Raw genomic sequence first — 18,765 nt, 5'->3', positions numbered from 1 at the left:
CAGAGCAAACTAGACATTAAGTCCCTTCTGATGAGAGCAAACACTATGAAATAGTCTTAACCAAAACAAACAAACAACCCCCTCCCCCCCCCCCACCAAACCTGAGTCTGACCAAGTCAGAGGCAATGTCCAGGTTTTAGGAAATACAGCCGTTAGAGGAATATGCTACACTATGCCAAAGGGACACAAGCAGCAGAATCCAGACTGAAGGAAAGAAAAGTGTTTTTTCAGGAAATAAGTTGCAGTGGGGTGGGGAAGTGAAAGGGTGCCAGGTGGGGGGGAGCGGAGGTTCCTACTGATTTTTTAACAAGATGATTGCAATATGTGGATCTTAGCTGGATCCCGATTTAAAAAATCATTAAAAAAATATGACATTCATGAGGCCATTGGCAACTTTAACACTTTTTGGCTCTTTGAGGATGTTAAGGGATTACTGTTTTTAGGTGTGGTAATGATATTGCAGTTTTGTTTTAAAAATTTTTTTTTTCAACGTTTATTTATTTTTGGGACAGAGAGAGACAGAGCATGAACGGGGGAGGGGCAGAGAGAGAGGGAGACACAGAATCGGAAACAGGCTCCAGGCTCTGAGCCATCAGCCCAGAGCCCGACGCGGGGCTCAAACTCCCGGACCGCGAGATCGTGACCTGGCTGAAGTCGGACGCTTAACTGACTGCGCCACCCAGGTGCCCCTGCAGTTTTGTTTTAAAGAGTATCTTTCAAAGGTACATGCTGAAATGTTCAGAGATGATATAATATGGTTTCTGGTATTTGCTTCAAATATTATTCGGGGGAGATGCAAGGAGTGTGTAATAAACTGGCTATGAGTTGATAATTGCTGAAGTTGGTTTCTTTTTACTGTCTTTCTACTTTAGTGATGTTGAAATTCTCCGTAAGAAAAGAAACCCAGGAGAAACGTGAGGCATCACTTCTGTCATCGCTTAAAATTTTTTTTAACAATATCTCACTTTTTCAAGATAGTATAAGCTACTTCTTAAAACTTACTTTAGTAGCACTTACCCAACATTTTATCTTTTCCTGCCAGAGTTGCAGAAGGGACCCTCTCCCCATTTCTCTCCATTCACAGATAGTCTTGCCTACCGTGTGAGAAGCCAGACACAGGTCTGTCTGCACCATGGGCTTTTCTTTGAATGTGCTCCCCCAGAAATCAAAGAACACTGCTGTCCTGACCCATCCCAGAGGGATGTTTCTCCTGTCATGAAGAATCCTGTAAGAGTTTTAAGTATTTCTATAAAAAAAGACAGGTCCCTGTTTGTTTCTCACATCTTGAGAAGTTCCAACCTCCCCTCCCTTAAGAAAATATAAACTCTGAAAGCTCTTTGTGTGTGTATCTACCTGCAAAGGGCAGAGAAAGGCTATTGACTTCTCCCTCAATTTCCAAACAATTTCAGCGTATGCTAGCTACATTTTTACTTTCTAGTCTTTTCTCACTAGGCCACGCTCTAAGAGAAAAGACGGTCCCATACACGACAGGACACGGGCAAGTCTAGGAAAGTCTCATGTATCAAAAGGTGTTCTACTTGTGGAATACAAGGGGCTTATTTAATAAATCATTTTCTACGTCTGAATGTTTACTGGCCTAAAAAAAGTCCCAAATGTGTCCCATACAGTAGCATTTCACCAACCTAAAATGATACAAACTATTGCCCTCAGAGATATTTCGATAACTGTGTAAACCAGCAATGTTTCCAGAGTTAATACGAGATTATTCAATTTGTTAAATACGTCACCAACTTTGCTTAAGATGCTCTTTTAATCTCTTTTAGTGATTATAGTAGTTTGATGTAATAGTTCAGAGCATGGGCTTTGGAGTCAGAGACTCGAATTTGAACCCTAGGTCTCCTTTATTTACAAACATACAAATTTTACTTAACCTCTGTAAACTTCAGTTAACTTTTAGGTAAAATAAAGATAAATTATACCAACCTAACCACACAGAACTGAAAGACGAATGGCAGAGAGTACTGGAGAACTGATAATCATTACTGTATTAAAATTCCTTTAACACCATTATTATTGAAATTAGAGAAGATTAAAATACATAACCCCTTTCATAAAGTTTAGGAGCTGAAACTAAGTTCCACCCATTTTCCCAGGGCATTGGGCACTCCCACTAACACAATTTAAGCTTTAATTTTAGCTTCCTGGAAGTTTCCAAGTGTAACTAGAAAGCTGTGTTACAGAAAGTAGGAAAAAAAAACATTATAAGGAGTAATTGCTCTTCTCTCTTAAAAAATAAAAGTCTAACATTATTACAGGGATTTAAATTCTTAATATATAATTTAGAGGAAACCATTTAATTTAATGGTGAGATGTTTAAAAAGACAAAACAAAACAAAACAACTACCAAACTTCTCAAGTCTTGATGCTACAGTGTTTTTGATTATAAGAACGTGTTTTGGCATCATTGACTCAGGGATTTGATGGCTCTCGGCAGTGAAATTTTACAATTCACGCATCTGGTCTGAGTCGTCAAAAATTTTCAGAACTGAATCACTGCACTTTGGATCTGTCTTCAGAACACAAGGAGGGTGAGCAGTGAGCTGCCCCATCACGCGGTGACAGGCCCTCAGAGCAGGGAGCTCTGGGCTCCACTGGTGAAATGCCACCCACAGCACTTCATCCAGAACTTCCAGCTCACAGCGACAGGCAGTCTGAACTACAGAAAAATGAGGTCCAAAATATCTTTATGTTTGACACACATTTTTCTCTTCAGATATTATTCGTTCCAGGTTTGAGTCAACTTTGGAAACAGATCTAAGGGGTGAGGCAGAGAACTCACAGTTCTGAGTACTGACCGTTTGTCCTCAAAAGACTCTCCCTTACACGAGGGGCAATCAGGGACCCAGGGTCTGAATCACCCTGAAGATATACTCTGGTCATTTTGGCTTCCTGTGGGGATCGTTGAACCGAGCCCTCTTGAGATCTGCCTCGGTTTGTCCACAGGTAAAAAGGGACATCACCGCATGACATTCTGATAAGACTGACGAGCAGGACTTGGGACAATCGGAGATGTGTAGAAGGAGGGTGCTCATAGAAACGGACACAACTGTGTTTCCCTTTATTCTATTCAGTTATTAAAATAAATCTCCTTAAATAAAACAATATATGCTGATGTTCACCCAAAATAATGGGGAAAAATTCCCAGATCAAGTGAATGATATAGGGAATATCTCAAATCAGTTGAAGGTACTAGCAAGTAATGTGATGTGTAGTACCCCATAATATGAAATATGGAGACAGATTCAAATCTGGAAGACTATTTCAGTACTCAAAAAAAAAGTGGGTTAGCTGGGTAGCTCAGTCAGTTGGGCTTCTGACTCTTGATTTTGGTTCAGGTCATGATCCCAGTGTTGTGGGACTGAGCCCTGTGCTAAGTGTGGAGTCTACTTGGGATTCTCTCTCTCTCTCTGTCTCTCTCTCTCTCTCTCCCTCTCTCTGTCTCTCTGTCTATGCCCCTCTTACCAACTCACGTGCATGCATGCTCTCTCTAAAATAAAAAAAATTAAAACCACAAAAAACAAAAACCAAAAAAAACCCCTAAATCTCTAAAAACTCTCAAGAGAATCTGTCCTATTTGCAGCTGGCTTTGCAAATTTCAGTGAAGCCTACTTCTTTGCCAAGTCCAATAGTCCCAAGTACAAATCCATTATTTGAACAGTAGAGAGGAAACTTCAATTAAACTTAGCTACAGAGTTAATTTTCATTTTAATTGAACAAAAGAGCAGTTCCCACAGGCATTTTTTTTCTTTGTGCAACTATGGCAGATAGCAAGAAATATAAGATACCACCTTCTGTCATCTGTTTCTGGGTTACACTCTATTTTGTTGCTATTTTTGACTTTTTTTGTCCCAGTACACTCACTAATGGTGCGTGCTACATCCATTAAGTGGACATTCAGTGTATGTGGATGGATCTTTCCTAACCTCCTCTGGGACCTTGCTCCATCAGACAGCTCCCCATCCCCCAACGTCACCCTCCCCCTCTCTGTGGGCTCTCTCAGTTATCAACATGCTTAGATCTTTTCATCGTAGTGCCTGCCTTGACCACATATCCACTGTCTTCTTTCTATGCCCTTCTCATCTTTAGCTCTTTAAGGAGTGGTCTATACATCCTGTATTCCCTTCCGCCCCTCTTCTTTTTCTTCAACCACCTGCAATCTAACTCTTCTGTCACACTAAAAATACTCTCTCTAGCGGTCCCAGTGACTTTCCAAATGACAAACCTGGTGACCATTTTTCAGTGCTTTTCAGATCTTTCAGCTGCAATGAGCTTCTCTTTTTTCCACTTGAACCACCCCATTCTTCAGCCTTTTCTCCTCCCAACTCTTTAGGCACCCCTTCTGTGTGTCCTTCATAGGCTAGTCTTTCTCCTAAAATGTTTCTATTCCCCAGGGCTATCCTTGGAGACTTAAAATCAGTCACGTTCTGATTTTCTTCTGTCACCACTAACATAAAACTCACATCTCAGACCCTTCTCAGACCCAATCAGATCACCTCTCATCAAAAAATTCCGTTTGTCCTTCAAAAGTTTATTTGTCCCACTACTCTTTCCCTGTTCACTCCTATAAGAAGGGACAGCACAGTTTCACTCTTTAATAGTTCTTCTGGTATTCTCTAGTTCTTTCCTTGCAACCAATGTACATGGATAAGTATATATCATTTTCTAAGTAGATCAGACCTTGGACTTTAGAGTCAATCAAACCAGGATATGAATCAGAGCATCAGCCCTGACTACACCACCTTTGGTAAGTTTTATTAAATCTTTGAGTTTCAGCTTCGCTGAAGAACAATGAAGAAGACCACGAGTGTGGTATTAAGAATACGAATCCCAGGGATAGACGGTCTGTGTCGAATGTCAGTTCCACCACTTGCTAACTGTTTGACTTTGGACAAGTTGTTTAACCTCTGTATCTATGTGAAGTAGGGTAGTGATGGTAACTACCTCCTGATGTTGACATGAAGGTTAATATTATTCAAGTATTAAGAGCAGTGTCTGGCACTGTTTACATAGACTCTATGTAAACACAAACTGTTATTATTTTTACTCACCTTCTAGGGTTAATGTGAAGATTAGTATATGCCTGAAACATGATAAGCAAAAAGTGATGGTCTGTCTTATTTCTCTTTGTACAATACATAGCATCAATCATTTGTTCTTGGAAGTTGGGAAATATTATCTATGTATCTATCTGTAAGCTATTATCAAAAATGCCTTATAAAACATACATGTTTTATACATCGTTATAAAGCATATATATACTTTATATAAATACTTTATATTATAGAAGTATATATAAAGGATAAATAATATACTTTATGTAAAGTACATATATACAAGTTTCCTCTCCACTGTTCAAATAATGGATTTGTACTTGGGACTATTGGGCTTGGCAAAGAAATGGGCTTCACTGAAATTTGCAAATTTTGGCAAACAATGTATGTTTATACCTTGTTAGCGTGATCTGTGGAGATCAAGACTTGTGCTGGTTAAAATGGTACTCAGAAACTATTTGTTGAACCAAGTGCCCATCAAACGGTGACTAAACACACTGTGGTCTATACACTGAATAGAATTCTACTCAGTAATAAAGATGAATGACTTACTGATACAAAATAAAAGATGGATGTGTCTCAAATACATTATGCCGAGTGAAGCAAACTAGACCCAAAAGAGTACATACTGTTTGGCTTCCATTTATATGAAATTCCAGAAAATGGGAATCTACACACATATCAGTAGTTGCTGAGGCAAGGGGCGGCGTTACAGTCCATCTGCGCGAGGCACAAGGGAACTCATCGGGATGACAAAAAGGACACAAGGGAACTCATCGGGAACTGCATCGGGATGCAGCTGGGTTGTGTGCTGCGGACACGTGTATAAGTTTGCCAGATTCATCAAACTGTAAGCTTAAAATCCCTGCGGTTTATTGTATGCAAACTGTACTGCAACGCTGATGTAAAATAAAACTCTTACTGAATGAATGAGAAGCATCCCTGAACTGTCTGAATGGCACTGTATTTTCAGGAGACCAAAGCAACTCTGACAGTTATGACTTAGCTTTAGGAATGGGAGCCACTGCCTAGTTCCCATTCTCTATTGCCATAGCGAGTCTATCCTGAACATGAACATGGCACTGTTCGCCTTGGACAAGCTCATAATGTTATTCTGTTGGCTGGGAATCCCAGGAAACCTTGGGCAAGTAGGTATGGATCAAGCCACAGGGCTGATATTCATGAGGTGAGACATCGATCCCAGTGTCACTGGGGGAATGTGGGTTTAGGACACCTTGACTGACCAATCTGGTATGTGTGGAGCACTGTTTCAATGGGAAGGAGTGAGTGCCACACACTTTCTCATGGTGTTACCGACAGGTCAGAAGCTAACAGTGCTGAGTAGAGACCCGTTCCCTCAGCGCCGCAGATGAGTCTCCTCTCGGGTGGAACTTGGTCACCCAGTGCCATCATCTGAACCAGCAGCTAAAGCGAACCCTGAGCGAAGAGGGATGCTGTCATTTCAGAACCAGAATTTGCCACAAGGAGAGAAACATTTTCATTTCTGTTGAAGTTCTGCAGTGTATAAGTATCTTGAATTTTTGTTTTCTACACAAGCTAAAAGAGGCAATTTCATCGGCAGCATCTTCTTCGTGATTATGGTTATGTAAAATCCATAACATACCCCATTTTGTACAACCAAATAAAGCTTCTTAGTCAAAACTTAAATGATCCAATTACTTTAGCTAAGGAAAAAAAAAAAAGGTTTGGTTTTCTGGTACAATGAAAGACAAACCCAGGGGGTGAAGAGTACACAAATAAGTAAATCCCAATCCTACTTACCTACTCTATCTTTTACAGTGCTATTAAAAGACAATGTTCTAGGGGTGCCTGGATGGCTCAGTCGGTTAAGTGTCCGACTTCGGCTCAGGTCACGATCTCACGGTTTGTGAGTTTGAGTCCCATGTCGGGCTCTGTGCTGACAGCTCGGAGCCTGGAGCCTGCTTCGGATTCTGTGTCTCCCTCTCTCTCTGCCCCTCCCCTGCTCATGCTCTGTCTCTCAAACAATAAACATTCAAAAAAAAAAAAAAAAGACAATATTCTGGAACTAGAGTTTGAAGGCTGTACAACTTGTGAATACTCACTGAACTGCCCTCTTTGAAAAAGCGAATTTTATGGTTCGTGAATATATCTCAATCAAAAGCAATACATACATTTTAGATCAATCAAAATCTGACTTTTTGTTGTCTTTGATTCTTGGGCATGGCTGTTGAATCATCTTGGAAAAACCTACTAGAACATTCCAGCCCCACTCCCCCCCCCTCACTTATGTGATTACAATTTACGAATTGAGTAGAAATCCTCAAAGGCATCATGGAACACCATTAAATAGAATACTGTATTCTACGAAATCATTCAAGCTGAAGAGTACTAGATATAAACAGTGACGATCAAAGATACCTAATAAAATGACCTCAGCATGACCTGTGGAAATCAAGACATAGGCGGATTAAAATTACTACAATGCTACAATAAAGACTGCTGCTGCCTACACTTGTGTTAATCACTTTCAGGAATGTCAAAATGCTAAATGGAAACACAGAAATAGATCACAGTGAATGTACAGATGGGCCTTCAGTGTTTATTACTATGTCATATTATTGAATTTATTATTATTGGCATTTTCTGATACTTTAAAATATGATGGGATATTTTCAAATAATCCTTTGCATTAAAATGAAGTCTCTATAAATAGTAAAAGAAGCATATAATCCAAAAAACAAAAAAACAAAACTAGCCCGAAAATAACTTGAGGAACACCCTTCCCCTGGTTTTCTGGTCTCAAGAAGAAATTTTAATAAACTTCTCATAAAGTCACTGGATATAAAAATTATGGCCTTATGAATGGATGAACAGAATTGGATACTATGAAGTTGAACCAAAAAACCTTTTTTTTAATTATTATTATTACTTCATTATCCTTTGCATATGGTTTATTTGCTCTAAGGTTCAAGTGAACTTTTACTATCATGGTGCATTAAATTTCATTTCACTGCTAAGCGTCCAGCTTAACAACCACAAAAGAAATGCTTTTTGTCTATATGATTCCGAGAATATTCACAACAAGGAAAACAAACTTTAAGTTGAACAGCATACAAAAAAGAATGAGTTTGTGAGCTCATCTGAAAGATCACTTCATTCAGCAGCTAAATGAAACCTTTCAACAATTATCTCTAGCTTTAACTACAATACTATTTTGTTTCTGGTTAGGGTGATTTTCCAGATTTCTGGTGAATGCCTTGATATATTAAGGAAGGGGTACCAGGCTGAGGTGATTTGCTAAGAAATAGCTATTTTTAAAGTTATTTATTTATAATTTGGAAAATGAGTCCGTATTTTGTCCAGTAGTGGTTTCTTGGTCTCCTTTCAGGACAACGTTAATTTGATTCCATCACTCTACTCGATAGGGAACTATATCTAGAAATTATTTTTATTCTCTTTATATTTCCCGTATTAGATTTGTTGAAGCAAGAGAGGCCTCTATTTAAAGAGGAGCTTGGCTAAAAACACTAGCCGGTTGTCCTTCTGGGAAGCTGACTGGCATCCACAGTGCAGAGAGGCATTAAGCTGGCGTTCTGCTATTTACACACCCTTAGTCAACAGACATTTGGTTAGGATCGGAAGATAGGCATAGAAGACAGTGCCGAAAAATCACCGGCTTGATGAAGTATCATTATGAAATATCACACGGTTAAGGTTAGTGAATAGCTATCAGGCTATAAACATAACTAATTATAATAGGTTTCATGATGATCTACCACATAAAGATACATACTTAATTAGAGGCAGTCATTCTAACCTTCCATTAGTATAGCAGCATTTCCTAATTCACAAATTTCTTAAATATTAAAAAGGTTGCTGATTAAAAGATCTGATATTTTCTGATACCGAGAAGTCTGATGATAACTCAGGTATCTAAAGTGGCGAAACACAGGACCATGGCTGCATTCAGTCCCTGTACGTGTCAGAGGTGAAAAAAAGGGTCTTTTATAACTACAAACAGACTATATCCTAACCTGGGTCTGTTAGCTCATTGTATCTGGTCTAAAATCAAAAAAGGAGACAAGGGTGAATGTGTATTTCACTTGCCAAAGGCCTTGATTACTTACAGCCACAACTGAATTCACTAAAACTGCTTAGAACAACTCATTACATATAGTTTGTTGTTGGTGGGCTACCAGTGGACAACGTCCCGCTCAACTTCAGGGTTAACCGGAGACTTGTCCTGATGCCAGCCTTGTGACATCAGCACTCAGGAGGAGCTGGAAGCCTGAGACACAGGGCCAAGGAACAAAGGTTTGTCAACAGACGTTACTGCCTGAACCTAAAACAACATCAGCGTGCAGTAATGCTGTCATTAACTAATTGCTTGGCCTTTCCATCTTTCTGCCAGCTGGCCGTGACTGGTATTCGCACAGGCTTGGTCTTCAGGCATATTTCATTACAGATTCATGATGTGTGGTGCAATCCTGGCATCCTGGATTCTTCAAAGACTTGCACAACAAGAAGATATGTTGTGCTACCTTTAGTTTACTTTTGGTCTTACATTAAAACAGAAATTGCCTTGTTTGTTTTATGTTAGCAAGCCTGCTAGATCATGTAATGTTATGAAGTCTCCATTCCAGAACAGCGCAGTTAGCATCATTATGAGTAAGTGTCTCTCACCTCACACCTGTGCTCCAAGCTTAACTCAGGGATAATGTCTGGAAGATCTGGCTTGTATCTTGCCCGTTAACGACTTTGCAAGCTGGTGCTCTCAAGCAATCCCAATAATAAACCCTCCCATTGTCACATCACTGTTTATCATAAACATGTTTTGAAATATCAGAACATGGGGGGAAGGCGAGCACTGCCCTCTTGCTCAGCCCCAGGCTCTGCTAGAGGACAGGAGGAAAGTTAGGTGTGTTTTTTCCCTTTTCCAGGTTTCAAAGTTGAGAATAAATTACTTGCTCTCTGAGTACGTCTTGGGAAAATGAGAGTTTCTTGTTCTTTTTGTTGACATTTTATGCCGATAGACCACAGATCTAGATGAAACCCCCAGTCCAATATCCACTTTAGTTTCCCCTGTAGCTCCTTGCAAGGATACCAGAAGCTTAAACCAGAGTGGATTCACTTAATGCATCCAGAGATGTGAATAATTGATGCTTGTATTTCATTTATTATATACATTAGAGCTAAAACTGCACCTGATTGTTAACATTTCACAGAGGAGACAACAATGAGGGATCGCATTTAAATGCTTTGTTGGAGGCATAGGCTGGCAACAGGGCTGCGATGAAAAATCAAGTTTCTTGTCTGTTGGCCAAATTAGAGGGAGGAGAGCAGACGAAAGAGGCAGCCTGAGAAGTGTGGTTGAAAATTCTTGAAGGTACAGACTTCCGGTTATAATGTAACTAAGTCCTGGGGATGTCATGTACAGCATGGAAACTGTAGTAACAACACAGTATTGTAGATTTAAAAGTTGCTACCAAGGTAGATCTTAATCATTCTCATTGCTAGAAAAAAAATCTTTGTAACTGCGTGGTGATGGTTGTTACTACACCTATCGTGGTGATCATTTTGCAATATATACATATATCAAATCATATGTTATACACCTAAAACTAATACCAATTTGCCTAAAATGAATTCACCTAAAACTAATATAATGTTATATCATTTATATGTCAATGATATCTCAATAAAATGCGGTGGGGAGGAGGGGAAGAAAATCAGTTTGAACTGACGACTAACTTTAAGAAAATTAGATAGTTCTCTCTCTGAGGTTTGCAATAAATGTAAACACATGAATGGGAAAAAGAAAATTCTTGAAATTTTCTGAACTTGCTTTACTTAGTTGAATAATCCAGCCTTTCCCAATTTGGGCCACTGGCTTCACAGTGTGGCCTGGCACGATAATGTTCCTACTTGTTTCTGAGACCCCGACCCTCAAGAACTCAGTATGTTTTCCTCTCGGAAAGCTTTTAAAAACCATTCTGTGTAGGCTCAGCTCAAATCCCTGATTTCATTTTCTAGATTTTCGCAATTTATATCCAAGTAAGCCTCCAGTATTCTTCTAGAGACACAGTGAGATAGTGGGGTGCTGTCTTCTCTTGTATACTTTCTTTGTTTGCTTCTGTCGCCTCCCAGAGTACAAGTCCCTAAAGGATCCAGACCAGGTCTGCTTAAACCAGCTTTGGTTGTCCTCTCATAGCCATGGAAGATTTTAGGACAACCATCTGATAGTAACAGTAAATGGCCAACAGCAGGCATCGAATTGCCCTGCTGAAGCATCTATTCCTTTTTAAAAAAATGTTTATTTATTTATTTTGAAAGAGAGCGAGAGAGCGAGAGAGTGCACATAAGCAGGGGAGGGGAAGAGAGAGGGATAAAGAGACCCCCAAACAGGCTCAGCACAGAGTCCAACATGGGGCTTGATCTCATGAACCATGAGATCATGACCTGAGCTGAAATTAAGAGTTGGATGCTCAACCCACTAAGCCACCCAGGCGCCCCCTCTATTCCTTTGGAATGAACACAGGGAGGAAGTAGCAGGCTGGCCTCCAAAGAAATATACCAGAAGATTTGGTTGGTTGATACCAATTCTTCAATGATGATGATGGTGATGACTGAGCACTTAGTGGGTGCTAAGGATTACACCAGGAGCTCCACACATTCCCTCTATCCCTCTCGACTGTTCTATGTGCTAGGAGTACATCACATTACTTGAATTTTGCAAATGATAAAAAAGGGAGATTGACTGGCTGCCTCCAGGCCACATGACACTAAAGAGGTTGAATCAAGATTCAAATTCAGATCAGACTGAATGAAAAGTTGTTTTGTCTTTGGCTTTATCCATTCTTGTCCATTAAATAAACAAAGTCAAGATTATGGGTGCTTTTGCTTTTGAAAAGCTGGAGAGTCTTGTTTTTGGAAGAGTTTATTGAGAAGGTAATTGCCTGTGACTACAGTGACAGATGCTATATAAATGGAGAGACTCCTAGATAATGAGAATGTATATTCTGAGACTGTGTCCAACTGCTAAGAGACAACCCACCTCTCCTCTTCACATATTGCTAAGGTGAAGCAGGTGACCCTATCAATGAAAAATGAGGTATCCTTAGATGCCCCAAGGCAGAAGGCTGAGAATCAGTGTTAGTTATACTTAGCAGATTTGAGGGTATCACCTGCTAAGGAGTACAAAGGACAAAACAAAATCCACTATTATCAGTTTAGAGGTTGGCAAAATGACCCTGAGAAGCACAGGTTCTTACAAAGACATTCCTTGTAAGCTACTATATTAACTTTTCTATCTATTCACCCATCTATCCATTCACTTATTCATACACTCATTCATTTATTCAAAAACTATTTACCTTATACTGTATATAAAGCAGAGTCCTAGATATGGGGACCTGCTGTGTGTGTGTGTGTGTGTGTGTGTGTGTGTGTGTGTGTATGTAAAGATGAATCAGACACAATTATTGCCTCTAAGGAACTTACTGACTAGTATAATGTTTAACTTTACAAAATCTGTATCCCCCATCCACCCGCCATAAAAATATACATAAATATACATTTACATTATGGGCTGGTATACATACACATGACTCAAATTTTTGTTAAGCAGTATTTACCCTTCATACCTATACCATACTCTAATATTTTCTATTCTAGCCTACTTTAGTATTCTATTTCAATAAAGACAGTGCAGTTTGCATGAGAGAATGATACAGTGCTTCAGACAGAGATTTATAGGTGTGTATATCCACATTTGCACAGTTGTATGGAGTGAGCAGGAAAGAAACCAAGTAAACCTTTTTGATGATGAGGTACTGAGAAGTACCCCAGGTGGGACCTGGAAAGATAGGATGAAAGACAGCCAGGAGGAAGAGATCAGTGGCCATCTAGGAAGGAGGCAGAGAAGCACAGAAGTGAAACATGGGTTCATAGAGGTGCAGGGGGGAAGAAAGACAGGTGGTCTTTCACAGAGTGAAAGGGTGTGAAATGAAGGTTTCGACCAAGAAAATTAAAGGCCCAGGGTTGTACTTAGGGCAGATTCATCAGATAGGATCAGAAGAGAAAGAATTGGCGACAGTCTTTCAACTCTTTGGTTTACTCATTTTGTAACCCCCCCCCCCCCCCGCCCCCACCAACCTTGCCATGGGAACTTCTGCTTGCACATGAACCTCACAGTGCAAAGGCCCACCCTCATCTGCATGAGAAGCAAACCAAGAATCCAGCAGAAGACTGGCAGGAAAGTGGACTAAGAAAACTCAAAATCTCACATGCTATATAAGTACTTGGAAACGATGAGTGAAATATATGATGCTTTTAAAATGCCGAAGTAATAAGTTCACGAGAAATGAGAAGGGAAATTAAAAGCAAGAAGTTATGAGGTGACATGGTAAATGCCCTGGGAGAGGATTACTGGTCTCATTAGCCTACAGGCCTTTTTTGTTGTCTACTTGGGGACAGGAAACAAAGCTGTGGGCCTTTGAGAGGTGGGACATTGGAAATAAGACACTTAAGTCTAGTTCTAAGCAATGAAACAATGGGCAGGGGAAAATCTATCCACTGGCACAGGAAGATGAAAAGATGTTCCGGCAGTCCCCGCCTGGGTTCTGGGTAACAACAACAACAACAACACCTTCCCTGAGAATTTGAAATCATAGTCCCAAGTACTACATGAGTTTGGGGTTTGCTTTTATCACCTTCTAGATACATAAACTCTCAAGCCAACATAATATTTGGCCCCAGATAATGATAACTCTGGGACTAATCTAAAGGGGACACAGAGGTGTCTAGGTGGCTCAATCTGTTAAGTATCCTACTCTTGATTTTGGCTCAGGTCATATTTCACAGTTCATGGGATCAAGCCCCAAGTTGGGCTCTGTGCTGGCAGCATGGACCCTGCTTGGGATTCTTTCTCTCCCTCTCTCTGTCCCTCCTCCACTCACCTTCTCTCTCTCTCTCTCTCTCTCTCTCTCTCTCTCTCTCTCTCTCTCCTTCTCTCTCAAAATAAATAATCATTAAAAAAATAAAAAATAAAAGAAGACACACAAAAAATGTATGTTTAAGGTGATCAAAGACATAGAATAGAAACTGTAAACTTAAGAAAGAAACAAAATACACCTAAATAGATTTTAAAAGACAAGCAAACAGCACTCCCAGAAATGAAAAATATAGTCACCAAAATTATAATTCTTAATAGGCAAGTTAAATAACAGATTAGACATAGCTCAAGAAAGTATTAATGAATTGAAGATAGGCCCGAGAAAATTACTCAGACTGCAGTAGCAAGAGATAAAAATAATAAAAGAAGGGTAAAAAGATATGAAATACAGCATGAAAATGTCTAATATATATTTAATAGGGATGCCAGAAAGAGAAGAGGGAAAATGGAAGAATGGCAATATTCAAATAATTAATAACTAAGAGTTTTCCAGAATTGATGAAAGACATAAACCATCAATTCAAGAAGCGTGACAGTCTCCAACAAGAAAATAAAATAATGCCACATCTAAACACAGTGTAGTGAAACTGAAAAACACCATAGACAAAGAGAAAAACCATAAAAGCAAACGGAACAAAAATCAATAATCCAGAAATAACAAGTCAACCAAAGACTTTCCCCCAGCAGTGATAGTGGCAACATAGTGAAATATACCACCAAAAGTCTAGAGGGAGAATAAATGTCAAAGTAGAATTCTATTCCCAGCTGAACTATTACTGATAGCTGAGGGATAAATAAAGACCTCTTAGATAAATAAGACCCAGTGATTTACCACCCACTGACTCTTACTTAAATAATTACAGAAAACATACTTTGGGAAGAAGAAAATTTATGTATTTATTTAAAAAAATATTTTTTAAAGTTTATTTATTTTTTGAAAGACAAATAAAGTGTGCGCAAGTGGGGGAGTGGAAGAGAGAGAGAGGGAGACACAGAATTGGAAGCAGGCTCCAGGCTCTGAGCTGTCAGCACAGAGACTGATGGGGGGCTCAAACTGCTGAACTGTGAGATCATGACCTGAACCAAAGTTGGATGTAACCGACTGAATCACCCAGGGGCCTTGGGAAGAAGAAAATGTAAACAGAGGGAAAGAGTAGGAGACAAAAGGAATGAACATCCCTATTATTTTTTTCTATACTTTTTAAAATTTGAAATAAAAATTTTAAAAAGCCACAGATAATCCAAGTTAGCTTAAGACACTTGGCATGGGAAAGGTAAAATAATGGTAGGACTGGGCAAAAGCAAATGCTATCAACTAAGCCCATGAAGTGGGGCGCCTGGGCGGCTCAGTCGGTTAAGTGTCCAACTTGATTTCAGCTCAGGTCATGATCTCACGGTTCATGAGGTTGAGCCCTCACGTTGGGCTCCGCACTTGACGGTTTGGAGCCTGTTTGGGACTCCATCTCTCCCTCTCTCACTGCCCCTCCTCTCTTTTCTCTCTCAAAAATAAATAAATAAACTTAAAAAAAAAAACTAACCCCATGAAGCAATACTGACTATTGCTGACAATTACTGACTAATCCACCAATATTAATAGATATGACCTGAGCATCTTTCGAGCACAAAGAACAATACTGCTAAACTAGTGAAAAATGTTTGCAAAGAAATACAAGCTAAAATGTAATTTTGGTAGAATATTTTTCCTTCCTGTCTTTTATTTTCATTAAAGTTAGCTATTTGGATATTGGAAACTCATAGATACAACTTTAATTTTGATGTTGTGTATAACTGATCCCACGCAGGCTGTTGTGGAATTTTGAAGAACTTAGTCTTTTGAAAGTAAACTGAAAAATAGAGATTCCTGAGTATTGCCATAAGTAATAAATCTCTACTTCCAACTTTTTGAAATTTACCCTTACCACTCCCCTACAAGTTCCAATTACATTAAAGAAAAAGAAAACAACTTTGTGATTTGATACAAAGCTACATAAACTCAGGCTTTTAAAGGATTCAATGTCTTTCAAATAGACCTATCTGAGCAAGAGAAATAGTAGTGAGCCTTTATTGGAATTCACTTTAAATGTATTATACAAACATCAAAAATAACACCTCTTGGGGTGCCTGGGTGGCTCAGTCAGTTAAATGTTCGACCCTTGATCTCTGCTCAGGTCATGATCTCCTGGTTTGTGAATTCGAGTCCGTGTTGGGCTCTGTGTGGGCAGTGTGGAGTCTGCTTGGGACTTTGTCTCTCTCTCTGCCCCTCCCATGCTCACGCTCCCTCTCTCTCTCTCTCTCAAATAAATAACGCTCCTTCTCTCTCTCTCTCAAAAAAATAAATAAATAAATAAATAAATAAATAACACCTCTTGCTATGGCTACAGAACTAACAAATGCACAGTAACATTTTTCGAATCCAGCAGTGAGCCGCAAAATCGACTCACGTGTATTGCCCCGTAAGTGCACAAGTACAAGGACAAAAATTACTAAGCATTTTTCAGCAGACCAGAAACGGATATGGCACGGAAGCTTACGTCTCTGCCAAAAAGTACAGGGGGAAATAAATAGCCCCTTTTTATAAAAAGCAACAATACTGAAATTTGATTGATACATTTCTTGAACATAATGTTCTTCTACCTGGCACTCAGCATCCAGTGGCCTGTCACTCTAGGCCCACAATAAAGATTTGCTGGTGAAAAGGACTTACACTTTTTCTTTCCCATTTTTCCTGTTTAGGGACGTTTAAGGCGTCTCACTGAAAGGAACAAAATTGTCTACCTCTAATTAAAAGAATGCTACGGCACATAGATTTTCAGACGTGACGTTTACTCCAAAAAGAAAATGCCATCCAAACGAATGCCAAGCTGAGTGAAGAAAAAGTTAACCCCAAACTACCCCACTTAATAAAGTTTCAAATAATGGCATTTAAACTATTATTTTGGGGGGCGCCTGGGTGGCGCAGTCAGTTAAGCGTCTGACTTCAGCCAGGTCACGATCTCGCGGTCCGTGAGTTCGAGCCCCACGTCGGGCTCTGGGCTGATGGCTCGGAGCCTGGAGCCTGTTTCCGATTCTGTGTCTCCCTCTCTCTCTGCCCCTCCCCCGTTCATGCTCTGTCTCTCTCTGTCCGAAAAATAAATAAAAACATTGAAAAAAAAATAAACTATTATTTTGGAAAGAGGGATGGCTCAAAAGATGTCAGGGCCTAGTCTTAGCATCTCTTTAAACTTTAGTACAACTTCCCAGCTCCTTAGGGAAATGCACTATGACAAACAATTTCAGAGACCCTGATCTGCCACGGTGAAGGAATAACTCCTCCTTGTGCCTTACTGCTCTCTCCTCCTTAAACTCCCCCGTGACCTCTGGACCCAAGCTGGCTTCCCACCCTCCACCAGGGGAGGGAGTCCAGGCAGCCTCAGAATCTACCCAGGTGCTCAGAGGGTTCCAGGGATCAGCACAATTTGGGGCAATGAGAATTTGGGTACTTGATCTTGGGCCAGTTTAAGTTATAGGAGAGCCCTGTGTTGGTTGGTTGTAAGACATTAAAGAAGGTATCTTCACGTGTGGACGTCCACGTAAAGACGCAACAGAGTGTAGAGGGTTCAGAGGCGGGCTCTGAAGGTACTAGGCTTGAGTTCATATCAACACTGTGTGGCCTTAGGCAACTACTTCGCCCTCTCTGTGCCAACGTTTCCATCTGTAAATGGGGATATAAATACTACCTACCTAAGGTTATTGTAAAGGTTAGAGGAGACACTAAATGAAACACAGTGCCAGGCACATAGTAAGTACTCTAGAAATATTAGCTATTATTAGCAGAAAGAGTAGCAGAAAAATAAATTTCAAAAATAAGTGAATGTGGAAAAGGTACTATACTGAGGTTTAAATGATTAAAACTATAAAACCAAGAAACATTCCATAATAGGAAGGTAGAATTCATAAAGATAACCTCCACTGATATAATAAAAACTTTAAAATGCAAAATTTGTAACCGTCAGGCAACCATATACTTAACAAATATTCTTGAATTTTGTTTCCCAACTCTTCAATTGTGATCCTTACAAAGGTCATTTTTAACAGATGATGTCGAACATCATCTGCTATGTATTTGTTTAGAGACTTGTGGGTTTAACACCATCATACTTAATTACTTTAAGCTCTGGTGCTGCAAAGCAAACCTCTCAGCGTCTTCTGATGCCCCAGGATCCTCTCAGGAGGTACAAAGCCGAGCTTCATAGAAAAAGCTGTGTCACTCTGGATTCCTTGCCTTTTCTCCTACTGGGGTTCTCCCGCCAAGGTCAGAAAACAAGTAATCTGAATCTGCCCATTGGCCTTTCTTCCTTCCTGACTGTCCTTTTGAGGTTCAGTACTCTGTCTTTAGAGCCCTTGTTAGAGCAATTAACATAAGGCTGAAACACATGCCTTATTTTGTAGCAGAATCATCTGCAAAGAAAGATACTGACGTCCACGGACAGTATCTGTCTAATAAGGGACCTAAAGGTAAGTGAGCCGAGATCTCCTGTCCTCCGACTTTCAGAAAACAAAGAGGTGTTTCTGAATGACTCACCAAATAACTTCTTCAGACAATAGATCGCTGAGACCCTACGTTCTCAAACTGGAAGTCCAGGAAGCCACTTGAAGAATGATTTTTTTTTTTCTCATTTACTTTAAAAACAGACAAAAGATTCCAACTCAAGTATAAATGCATGGCAGGGACTCTGAACACAGTTTTTCTAGGACTCACACTTCCTGTTGTTAAATTAT

At 39.8% G+C, this 18,765-nt stretch overlaps 1 protein-coding gene across 4 annotated transcripts in view; it reads right to left on the bottom strand.

The window, feature by feature from the left end:
- FRY (FRY microtubule binding protein) overlaps positions 1-18,765 on the bottom strand; it is a 349,471-nt gene that overhangs the window by 198,170 nt on the left and 132,536 nt on the right. The gene's annotated exons all lie outside the window — the stretch shown is intronic.

Source organism: Prionailurus viverrinus, chromosome A1, assembly GCF_022837055.1.
Source record: "Prionailurus viverrinus isolate Anna chromosome A1, UM_Priviv_1.0, whole genome shotgun sequence".
NCBI classification, from domain to species: domain Eukaryota; kingdom Metazoa; phylum Chordata; class Mammalia; order Carnivora; family Felidae; genus Prionailurus; species Prionailurus viverrinus.
Note: the sequence above shows the minus strand (reverse complement) of the source record. Positions and strands in the feature narration are given on the sequence as shown.